This window comes from Balaenoptera borealis (assembly GCF_965194805.1).
Source record: "Balaenoptera borealis genome assembly, chromosome: 19".
In the NCBI taxonomy this organism is placed as follows: Eukaryota; Metazoa; Chordata; class Mammalia; order Artiodactyla; family Balaenopteridae; genus Balaenoptera; species Balaenoptera borealis.
Window position 1 is genome coordinate 68390451 of NC_138878.1, and position 12735 is coordinate 68403185.

The 12735-nt window shown below is 37.7% G+C and overlaps 1 protein-coding gene across 1 annotated transcript in view; it reads right to left on the minus strand.

The window, feature by feature from the left end:
• LOC309617242 (uncharacterized protein) overlaps positions 1 to 12735 on the minus strand; it is a 74391-nt gene that overhangs the window by 38697 nt on the left and 22959 nt on the right. Inside the window, exon 4 of the mRNA XM_082369155.1 lies at positions 2164 to 2236. The gene's annotated coding sequence lies outside the window, so the exon portion shown is untranslated. The remainder of the gene's footprint in view (positions 1 to 2163; positions 2237 to 12735) is intronic.

A 12735-nucleotide genomic window follows, 5' to 3' on the forward strand; every position in this document is an offset into this window, starting at 1 on the left:
TCAAAATGTTTTCTGAGCCCACAAAATAATCCTGGCATCCAGCCCAGAAGTAGAAACACAAAATCCTACAGTCCTTCCTAGGAAGTCTTGGGCAACAATGCGGCTCAAGGGAGCAGCTTTTGGATCTAGGCCAAAACGGGAAAGACAGCTATATTCTTCCATCATTATCTCACCTCTGAGAAAAAGTATGGAATTCCCCCAAAAGCTGTTCATCCCTTAACACTGGCAGAGCCAAATTCTATTTTGAAACCACCTCACACAGCGAATAGAACACCAAGATCAAAGGCAGCTTGAACAATATCTATTTTACTGCAAACCCCAAGGCACTGTGAGACAGAAAATTCTCAGGTTGATGATTTGGAAGCTGGAAGTATCACATGAAACATTTCCCTGAAAAGGCAGTCTTTCTCAGCAAGCCACGAACAGAACTGAAATTGCGGCATCTCGTCCAAATCTGGGTCAGGTCCCGCCCAATATCATCAGAGAGAAGGGAATAAGAATCCCAGAACAGCTAAGACTACTGATGCTTTCCTCCAACAAATGGGGAGGGGGCAGAGATCGGCTTCCCTAAACATGATGGGGTGATGACGAACGCACACTGTTTAGATATGCCAGGTGGCAGAGGTGAAATCGCTGTAGCCACAGAAACTGGCACCAATATAAATCTGCTAAGAGACCTGGGCAGGTTAGAAAGTGCAACTCAGATCCTTACAGCTCCCCATATACCTGGGATGTATGAGGAATCTCCCCACCGTAGACACACCTCCAGGTATATGAAAGGCAATTCAAGTAGACATCCCCATCACAGGGATTCTCTTCCAGTGTAATTCTATTAAAGAAATTGTGCATCCCTGTACATCTCAGTCCTTTCCCTAGTGTGAACACTCTGGTATTGGTTGAAGCTGAAGCTTCAAATAAAAGATTTCCCACATACTCATAAGGTCTTTCTCCACTATGAACTCTTCAGTCCTGAATGAGGGTGAACCTCCGGCTAAAAGATTTTCACATTCTTTGCACTTAAATGGCTTATCTCCAGTATGAACTTCCTAGTGTTGAATGAGGCTGGATTTCCCAAACTCAGCACACTCATAGGCCTTTACCAAGTGTGGACTTTCTGATGAGCTAAGCAGTTCGAGTTATGCTTGAAGGATTTCCCATACTCACGACATTTCTATGGCCTCTCATGACTGTAAACTCTCTGGCATTGCATGAGGCTGAAGTTCCAGCTAAACAATTTCCCATATTTGCTGCATTTATAAGGCCTTTCTTCAGTGGGAACGCTGATGATAAATGAGATTGAACTTTGGCTGAAAGATTCTCCACGTTCTTTGGACTTACCAGGCATTTCTCCAGTGTAGATTTTCCTATGGTTACTGAGGTCATAGCTTCAACTAAAGGAATTTCCCACATTCACTGCACTCATAAGGCCTTTTTCCAGTGTGAACTCTCTGATGTGTAAGGAGACCGTACTGGCAGATGGAAGATTTTCCTGAATCACTGCATTCATACGGCCCTTTTTGCCAGTGTGAACTCTCTGATGTAGAATGAGAGGAACCTTTAGATAAAAGATTTCCCACATTCACTGCACACATAAGGCTTTTCTCCAGTGTGAACTTTCTGGTGTTGAATAATGTTAGTTCTTTGGGTGCAGGCTGTCCCACATTTGCTGAACTCACAAAACCCTTCACTAGTGAGGACTCTCTCATCCTCAACAAGTATTTCTGTCTGGCTGGAGGCTTTCTTGCCTTTTCCCCAGCTGTGATGACCTTTTCCACTGTGAAAAACAGCTTCACACTCCTTACTGTTGTTTTGTTGCTTCCTGGTATTAGTGGCCTCTTGCGGAAATCCCATGTTGGCCATGAAGTCCTTCCCAATCTCCATGTAGGTAGAGAGATTCCCTGATGCATAGACTGTGCAGCTCTTCAAAAACGAAGGTCTCCCCACATCACATCAAAAGGGTTTCTCTCTAATGTGCTGCCTCTGGTGCTGTTGAAGGTTTGCAGTGAAATAGAATTCTCTCCCACATGCCCCACATGTGTATGCTTTCTGGCCCCTATTTATTCCTTGCTCTTCAGCAAAGTGCAAAATGTCTCTCAAGACTAGGACACACATCTTACAGGGCTGGGCCTTCTCAGGAGATGAACCTGCCGTGGGCGTCCTCACCTGTTGACACTCCATCCTCATCCTATGTTCTATTCAGATATGTTCTATTCATGCTTGACTCCACACCAAGAACCTGAAAACAAAGAAGTGATGGTGAAGTTCTTGTTGACTCCACTGGGGGTAGTGACACCGTCACAATTGTATGTCTGACACGTGAAGGAAACAGTCCAAGGGATCGTGTTCAGGAAATGAAGTTGGGGTCACACTGAGGAAGCAGCTGCTCTCACCAAGTACAGGGCACAAGGACTGGATGAGGCCCAAGACAAAAAGTGAGTTCTACAATTCACTCCTTTGTCAGTTGCTTTTACCAGGACCACATCGCCTGGTGACCTACAATACTGTGCAGAAGTGTATGTCCAGCCCCAAGAAAATCTGACTGGAACAGATAGCTGGTGTCCAAGAAATATTAAAGGATACCTGCGTGTTTGAGAACATAACAATGTCAGTAAGTACTACAGGGAGAACAGTGTGAAGACCACACGAGGTAAGTGGTTTAGAGAGGTGGCAGGGAATAGATTCTAGCTTAGCGTCAGACTGAAAATGGGAGTAATAGAAATAACAAATTGGCAAAGTGTCAAGAAAGGAGAAAGGAGTAGAGAAGTGATTTGGGGCTACTGGCAATGGCACTAAAACACTAGTCACACAAGATAACGTTCCTGATATGACTTGAACACAGACTTGATGTCAAGCCCTCTTCTAGCTGCCATTCATCTTATCCAGGCTACCTCTGAACTCTTTAACCTGAGACCAGAGTCATGTCCATCCCATGAAGCATCAAGCACTCTTCACCCCCAGCTGAAAAACTACATGGGATGCAAATGATACAAGTCCTAATGGAAAGTAAGGACAGGTGAGTGGCCAACACTGGCCCAGAGGAATTCATCGCACAACAAAGAAATGATATTTCAGTGTTCCAAAAAGAACCTCCAGTACAACCAGAGAGAAGGATGTACAGCAGATGGAGAACCAAGTGTTAGGAATCCATCTCCTCACCTAAACAACAATTGTACGGGCAGAATATAACTGAGGTAACTATTTTACAACCCTGGATTCTACTGAACATTTGCAGTGCCCCAAAAAACAAAGTTTGAAGAGACAAAGGAAGCTTCAGAACCAGAATTAGATAACACAGTGATGTCGGAATGATCATATTGGGAATATAAAAGAATTACAATTAACATCCTAATTAGTATCTGCTAGTGGATAAAGCAGACAGCATACAAGACCAGAAGGGCAATGTAAGCAGAGAGATGGAAATTCTAAGAAAGAACCAAAAAGAAATTCCAGAGATCAAAAACACCAGAACAGAAATGAAGAATGACTGTGATGGGCTTATTCATAGATTGGACACAGCTGAGGAAAGATCTCTGAGCTTGATGTTCTCATAGTAGAAACTTTCAAAACTGGAAAACAAAGGGGAAAAGAACTAAAAGAAGGAAGAAAGGAAGGAAGGAAGGAAGAAAAAGAGAAAGAAGAAAAAGGAAACAAAGAAAGAAAGAGGGAAGGAGGGAGGGAGGGAAGGAAGGAAGGAAGGAAAGAAAAAGAAATGCAAATCAAAACTACAATGAGGTACCACCTCACACAGGGCAGAATGGCCATCATTAAAAAGTCTACAAATAACATGACGGAGAGGATGTGTAGAAAAGGGAACCCAACTGCACTGTTGGTGGGAATGTGAGCTGGTGCAGCCACTATGGAAAACAGTATGGATGTTCCTCAAAAAGCTAAAGATAGTGTTGCCATATGATCCAGCAATCCCACTCTGGGGCATATATCCAGAAAAAACTATAATTCAAAAAGATACATGCAGGTTCTTATTAGTTATCCATTTTATACATGTTAGTGTATATATGTATAAAAAAATAAATAAAATTCAAAAATTAAAAAAAAAAGATAATCGACTAAATTAGTCACCTGATATCGTAATTAAACATCGACCAATAAAAGTTTTAAAGATTTAAAAAAAACAAAAGATACATGCACCCCTATGTTCATAGCAGCACTATTCACAATATCCAAGACATAGAAACAGCCTAAATGTCCACCGACAGATGAATGGATAAAGATGATCTGGTACATATATACAATGGAATACTACTCAGCCATTAAAAAAAAATCCCATTTGCAGCAACATAGGTGAAACTGGAGATTATCATACTCTAGTTGAAGTCAAAAAGAGAAAGATGAATACCATGTGATATCACCTATATGTGGAATCTAAAATATGACACAAATGAACTTATCTACAAAACAGAAACAGACTCACAGACACAGAGAACAGACATGTGGTTGCCAATGGGGAGGGGGAGGGTTGTGGGGGGGTAGGAGTGGGAGTTTGGGATTAGCAGATGCAAACCATTATATATAGAATGGATACACAACAAGGTCAACTGTATAAGCACAGGGAACTATAATTAATATCCTGTAATAAACCATGGTGGAAATAATACATAAATAATAATGTATATATAAGTGAATCACTTTGATGTACAGCAGAAATTAACACAACACTGTAAATCAAGTATACTTCCATTAAACAGAAACAAAAACAAAAAAACAGAATACCCAAAAACTCTGGAACAACTGCAAAAGGTTTATTCATACTATAACTTATCCATATATAAACTTATAACCTTATAACTTATTCATCTTATAAATAAAACTCTGTAGCTTCTGGCACCCTTCACCCATTTCATCCAATCCACTTCCTCAGCTCTGGCAACAACTAATCTGTTATCTGTATCTGAGTTTGGTGGGGTTTGTTTTTAAAGATTCCACATGTAAGTGTAATCAGGTAGTCGAGCTGACCCTTGAACAACATGGGTTAGAACTGCATGGGTCCACTCACATATGGATACTTTTCAATAAATACACACAGCATTACATGATCTGTGGTTGGATGAATTCACAAATGTGAAACTTCAGAATCAGAGAGATGACTATGGGACTTAAGCATCCACAAATTTCAGGATGTGCAGAGGCTCCTGGAATCAATACTCTGCAGAAACGGAGGGACAACTTTGTCTTCCCCTGTCTGACTTATTTCACTTAGCAGAATGCCCTCAAAGTCCAACCATGTTGTTGCAAATGATAAGATTTCCTTATTTTATGTTTGAATAATATTGAGTTGTATTCCATATATACGTGTTTGTTATCCATTCATCCATCAGTGGACACTTAGGTTGTTTCCACCTCTTGGATATTGTAAATAATGCAGCAATAACCATGGGGTACAAATATCTTTTTGAGATGATGACTTCAGCCCCTTTGGATAAACACACCGGTGGAACTGCCAGACCATATGGTAGTTCCTTATTTAATTTTGTAAGGATTCTCCATGCTCTTTTCCATAGTGGCTGCAACAATGTACATTCCCACCAACAGTGTACAAGGGGTCCCTTTTTTCCACATCTTCACCAACACTTATTTCTTGTCTTTTTCATAACAGACATGATATGTGATGTGGTATCTCATTGTGGTTCTAATTTGCATTTCCCCAACCATTAGTTATATTGAGTATCTTTTCATGTAGCTGTTTGCCTTTTGCATGTCTTCTCTGGAAAAAGCCTATTCAAATCTAACAGATTACACTGTTCAAAATAACACTAGCAACAGTGTACTCCATTATGCGTTTTTATACACACACACAGTATGTATTCTTCTGTAAAAGTGAAATGAATGACAACAATGATACAATGGAGGAAAGTAATGAGGATTTTTAAAAATTAGAACGTACTCAAATTACCTGTCAAACCATACAGTGTTATTCGAAAGTGGGCTTCGATTAGCTGTAAAAACATATTGTAAATGCCAGGGCAACTACATAAAAAAAGATAAGAAGTACAACTGATATGCTAACAAAGCAGAAAGAATGAAATCATACATAATACTCAATTAGAATCATAAAAAGAAGAGTGGAAGATTAAAACAGGAACAAAGGCAATGAATAGGAAATGGTAACAAATACATTAGATACTTATTTCACTATATCAATAAATTAAACATCAATAGTCTCAGTGCACCAATTCAAAGAGAGATTACCAGAGTGGATCTAAAAACATGACTCAATTATATGTTGTCTCCAAGAAACCCACTTTAAACCCATAGATGCTTACAGATTATATGTGAATGGATAAAGAAAGATAGGACACAGCTGAGGAAAGAATCTCTGACCTCGATGTCCTCTTAGGAGAAACTTCCAAAATTGGGAAAAAATAAAAAAGAGAAAGGACTAAAAAAAAAAAAAAAAAATTAAACACAATATCCAAGAACTGTGGGACAACTACAAAAGGTTTAACACATACATATGGAGAGACCTCCCTTGTGGTTCAGTGGATAAGACTCTGTGCTCCCAAAACAGGGGCCTCGGTTAGAGCCCTGGTCAGGGAACTAGATCCCACATGCCACAACTAAAGATCCTGCATGCATCAACAAAGGTCCCGCATCTAGCAACCAAGACCCAGCACAGCCACATAAATAAATAAATAAATATTTAAAAAAATACACACACACGGAAACATCACAATGAGAAAGAGACAAAGGAACAGAAGAAATATTTGAAGAAATAATGGTACAGAATTTGCAGCAAATTAATGTCAGGCACTAACCCACAGATCCAGGAAGCTCAGAAAACAACAAGCAGGTTTAATGCAAAAAAAACCAAAAAAACAAAAACTAATAAACAAAACCAAAAAAAACCCCTACACCTTGGCATATCACATTCAAATGTAGAAAAAAAAATCCTGAAAGAGCCAGAGGAATAAACTCCTTAACCACAGAAGAGCAACAAAAAGAATTACATTTGAATTCTCCTCAGAACTCACCCAGACAATAAGGGAATTGAGTGAAACATTTGAAATGTGGGGGTGGAGTGTAGATGACACACACACATCACCAACCTAGAATTCAGTATCCAGCAAAATTACCCTTCAAAACTTATGTTCAAATAAAGACTTCCTGTGACACAAAAAAATTGCAGGAATTTATAAAAAGAAGTTTTACAGAGAGATGAAAAAAGATATAGATCAGAAATTTGGGTTTCATAGAGAAGGGGAGATCAGAGAATTTAAAGAATTTCATTTTCTTACAATTGACATGGAACACTGTATTTGTTTAAGCTGTATAAGGAGATTTGACATGTGTATACATTGTGCAATGATTACTACAATTAGTGAACATAGTTACAATTTTTTTTCTGATGAGAATTTTTAAGATCTACTCTCTTATCAAACTTCAAATATACAACACAGTATTGCTAACTAGAGTCACTATGCTGTGCTTAAATCACCAGGACTTATTCATCTTATAACTAGAATTCTCTCACTTCTGACACACTACACCCATTTTATCCACCCCCTCCTTTTCCCCCACTGTGGCAACCACTAATCTGTTGTCTGTATCTGAGTTTGGCTTTTTGTTTGTTTGTTTTAAAGATTCCACATTTAAGTGTAATCATGTAGTACAGTTGAACCTTGAACAACATGGGTTAAAACTGTGAGGGTCCACTCATATTTTTCAATAAACACACACAGCAGTAAATGATCTGTAGCTGGATGAATCCAAAAATGTAAAACTTCAGAATCAGAGGACTGACTATGGGACTTTAGAATCTGCAGATTTCAGTATATTCAGTGGCTCCTGGAACAAACCCTCAGCAGAAACGGAGGGACAACAGTATTTGTCTTTCCCTGTCTGACTTATTTCACTTAGCATAATTTGCTGAAGCTCCATCCATGCTGTTGCAAACGGCAGGATTTCCTTCTTTTTTATGGTTGAAAACACTGAATAGTATTCCATACAAACCACATTTTGGGTAGCCATTCATCCGCCAATGGACACTTAGCTTGTTTCCATGTCCTGGATATTGTAAATAATGTTGCAATAAACACAGGGTCCAGATATCTTTCTGACATAATGATTTTACTCCCTTTGGAGAAGTACACAGAGGTGGAATTGCTATATCATAATGTAGTTCCTTCTTTAATTTTTTAAGGATTCTCCGTACTCTTTTCCACAGTGGTTGCAACAATGTACATTCCCACCAACAGTGCACAAGGGGTCACTATTCTTCACATCTTCACCAACACGTATTTCTTCTCTGATAACAGACATTAAAACAGGTGTAAAGTGGTATCTTATTGTGGTTTTGATGTGCACTTCCCTGAAAATTAGTGATAGTCAGCATCTTTTCAAGTATCTTCACAATTTGCATGTCTTCTTTACAAAAATGTCTACTCAGATATAACAGATAACAGTTTGTTCAAAACAACAATAGCAACAGTGCACTCCATTATACATTTTTATACAACACACTTAGGTAGGTTTATGTAATATTAAAACAAATAACAGTAATCATACAATGGAGGAGTGAAAGCAATTAGGATTTTTTAAAATTATGAGGTATTCAAACTACCAATGAAGCCATATACTGTTATTTGAAAGTGGACTTCAATTAGTTGTAAATACATACCACAAACTCTAGGGCAACTACATTAAAAAAAAATGGAAAGAAACAAGTATGTCTGATATGCTAACAAAGGAGAGAAAATGAAATCACACAAAATATGCAATAAAAAACACAAAAAGAAGAGTGGAATATTAAAACAGGAACAAAGAAGGAGGAGAATGAATTGAACATGTTAACAAATATGTTAAACATTTATCCAACTATATCAATGTATGAAACCTCAATAGTCTCAATGCACCAATTAAAAGATTACCAGGGTGAATCAAAAAACAGGTAACATATGTTGCGTCCAAGAAACCCACTTTCAACATAAAGATGCATGTAGATTAAAGGTAAATGGATAGAGAAAGATAGATTAACACTAATTTTTTTAAAAAGTGGTAGTCGGGAGGGGGACAAAAAAAAAAGTGGTAGTAACTATATTAATCTCAGAGCAGATTTAAAGGAAGCAAAGTTATCAGGGATAAAGACGCCAATTCACCAGAATCCACAACAATCCTTAACATATCTGCACCTAAAACCAGAATGTCAAAATATGAGGCAAAGCAGAACTACAAGTAGAAAGAGATGAATCTGTTATAATATTTGGAGACTTCATTTATCATCCCTCTACCAGAAATGAACAGATCCAGCAAACTGAAAATTCATAAGGATTTGTTGAACTCAGGAACACCATCATCAATGCACTGGATAAAATTACACCTACAGACTACTAGGCTACTCCATCCAACAACAGCAGAAGAGACAGTCTTCTCAAGCTGACATAGAACATTCACCAGACAGACCACATCTGGGGCCAAAAGACACACCTTAACAAATTTAATTTAAGAACAGAAATCATTGAGACTTCCCTGGTGGTCCAGTGGTTAAGAATCTGCCTTCCAATGCAAAGGAGGTGGGTTCGATCCCTGGTCGGGGAACTAAGATCCCACATGCTGCAAGGTAACTGAGCCCATGAGCTGCAACTGCTGAGCCCACACCCTCAACTAGAGAGCCTGAGGGCCGCAAACTACAGAGCCTGTGCTTTCTGGAGCTCACGCGCCACAACTAGAGAGAGAAAACTTGCACACCACAACTGGAGAGAATTCCGTGTGCAGCAACGAAGACCCAACACAGTCAAAGATAAAAATAAATAAATAATAAATAAGTATTGTAAAAAAGAACAGAAATCATACATCTGTTCTCAGACCACAACAGAATTACACTAGAAACCAGTAACAGAAAGATAGTTGGAAAAATTCCAAAATACTGAGAAATTAAAGAATACACTTACAAATAATACATGCATCAAAGAGGAAATCTCAAGATAAATTTTTAAGTATTTTGAAAGAAACAAGCATACCACTTTTCAAAATATGCAGATGAAGTGAAAGCAGTGTTTATAGGAAAATTTATAGCATTGAATGCTTATATTAACAAAAAAGAAAAATTTTAAATCAATCATCTGTGCTTCCACCTTACAAAACTAGGAGAAAATTAAATCCAGAGGAAGAAAGAAAGAAATAATTTAAACCAATAGAGAAAAATCAACAAAGCCAAGAAAAGCTGGTTCTTTAAAATGACCAGTAAAATCAAAAACATTCTATTATTGCTACTGAAGAAAAAGAGGAGAGAGAACACAAATTACTAACATCAAAATGAAAGAAGAAACATCACTACAGATACCATAGACATTAAAAGGACAACAATAAAATATATGACAACAAACAAAACCATAAATTTGATAACTAGATGAAATGGATCAATTGTCTGAAAGATGCAGTCTACCAAAACCCACACAAGAAAAAATAGAAAATCTGAATAGGTCTACATGTCTTTAAGAAATTGAATCAATAAATAATAACCTTCTAAAACAGAATGCAACTGGCTTAGATTGGTTCACTGGTCAATTCTGATGAACATTTAAGGAAGATATTATACAATTATCTACAATCTCTTTCAGAAGACAGAAACAGAGGGAATACTTCCTAAATCATTCTAAGAGGCCAGTATTATTCTCTTACTACCAAACCAAAGACATTACAAGAAAACTGTAAACCAATACCTCTCATGAACACAGATGCAAAAATCCTCACAAAATATTAGGAAATTTATGCAAAAACTATACAGAAAGAATCATACACCATGACCAAGTGGGACTGATGCAAGGTATACAAGGGTGGTTTCACATTTGAAAATAAATATCATCCACGTCCTCGACAGGTTAAAAAACAGCACATGATCTCCTCAATAGATAGAGAAAAAGGATCTGACAATATCCCATACCCATTCATGATAAAAATCTCCAACATCTAGTTAACTAAAAAGAGGAAAACTTCAACTTGTTAATCCAAATAAAATTCTATAACTATCATCATACTTACTAGAGAATAGCAACAAGATTTCTCACTAAGATGAAAAACAAGGCAAAAATGTTCCCTCTTACCACTCCTTTTTGCCTTTATTTTGGAAGTCATAACTAATGCAATGAGATGACAAGGTTATAGAGAAGGTATACTGCTTGGGAAGGAAGGAATAAAACTGTCTTCATTCTCAGATGATATGATCAGCTATGTAAAAAACCTGAAAAATAGACCAAACGAACAAAATCATGGAACCAAAAAGCAATTATACCAAGGTTTCAGGACACAAGGTTAATATACAAAAGTCAATCACTTTCCTATAAACCAGAAATGAACAAGTGAATTTGAAATTAAAAACACACTATCATGCACAAAAAAGAAAAAAAAAGAGAGAGAGAGAGAGAAAGGAAAGAAATATTTAGTTATAACTCTACCAAGACATGTACAAGATCTACGTGAGGGAAACTATAAAACTCTGATGAACAAATTCAAAGGACTAAATAAATGGAAAAATATTTGACATTCTAAAATAGGAAGACTCACTATTCTCAAGATGTCAGTTCTTCCGAAACTCATCTATAGATTCAATGAAATCAAAATCAAAATCCCAGTGAGTTATTTTGTGGATATAAATACACAGATCCTAAAGTTCATATAGAGAGGCAAAAGTCCCAATATAGCCAACAGGATACTGCAGAAGAACAAAGCTTGCAGACTGACACTACTCAACTTCCAGACTTCGTATGTCCAGTAATCAAGCCTGTTTGCTATTGTTGAAGGGATAGAAAAACTGATCAATGAGCAGTATTGAGAATCCAGAAATATACCCATAGAAATATACTCAAATATTTGAAATATACTCATCTGTTAAATATACTTTAAAAGATGAGCAAAGGAAATACAATGGAGAAAAAGGAAGTCTTTTTAATAAACAGTACTGGAACAACTGAACATCATATACCACACACACAAAAAAATCTAAACACAAACCTTACACCCTTCACAAAAAAATTATCTCAAAATGGATCATAGACATAGATGTTAAATACAAAAAAACTTAAAACTCAGCAAGTAAAAACCCAAATACAGAATGAGCCAAACACCTTAATAGACAAGCCTCATTAAAAGAAAATGTACGTGCGTATACAAAGAGGCAAAGAAATGCAAATTAAACTCAAGAGATACCATTACATACCTATAAGAATGGCCCAAGTTGGGCTTCCCTGGTGACACAGTGGTTAAGAATCCGCCTGCCAATGCAGGGGACACGGGTTCGAGCCCTGGTCTGGGAAGATCCCACATGCCTCGGAGCAACTAAGCCCATGAGCCACAACTACTGGGCCCACGTGCCACAACTACTGAGGCCGACGCGCCTAGAGCCTGTGCACTGCAACAAGAGAAGCCACCACAATGAGAAGCCCATGCACTGCAACGAAGAGTAGCCCCCACTCGCCACAACTAGAGAAATCCTGCATGCAGCAACAAAGACCCAACACAGCCAAAAATAAAATAAATGAAATAAATTTATTTAAAAAAAAAAAAGAATGACCCAAATCCAAACACTGACACAAATGCTGCTAAGGGTGTGGAGGAACAGTAATTTCATTCATTGCCCATTGAAATGCTTAATGCTACAGCCCACTTTGAAAGAGAGTGTGGCAGTTTTCTACAAAACTAAACTCTTACACATCATATAGGAATTGTATTCCTTCGTATTATAAAAAAGGAGTTGAGGGCTTCCCTGGTGGCGCAGTGGTTGAGAAT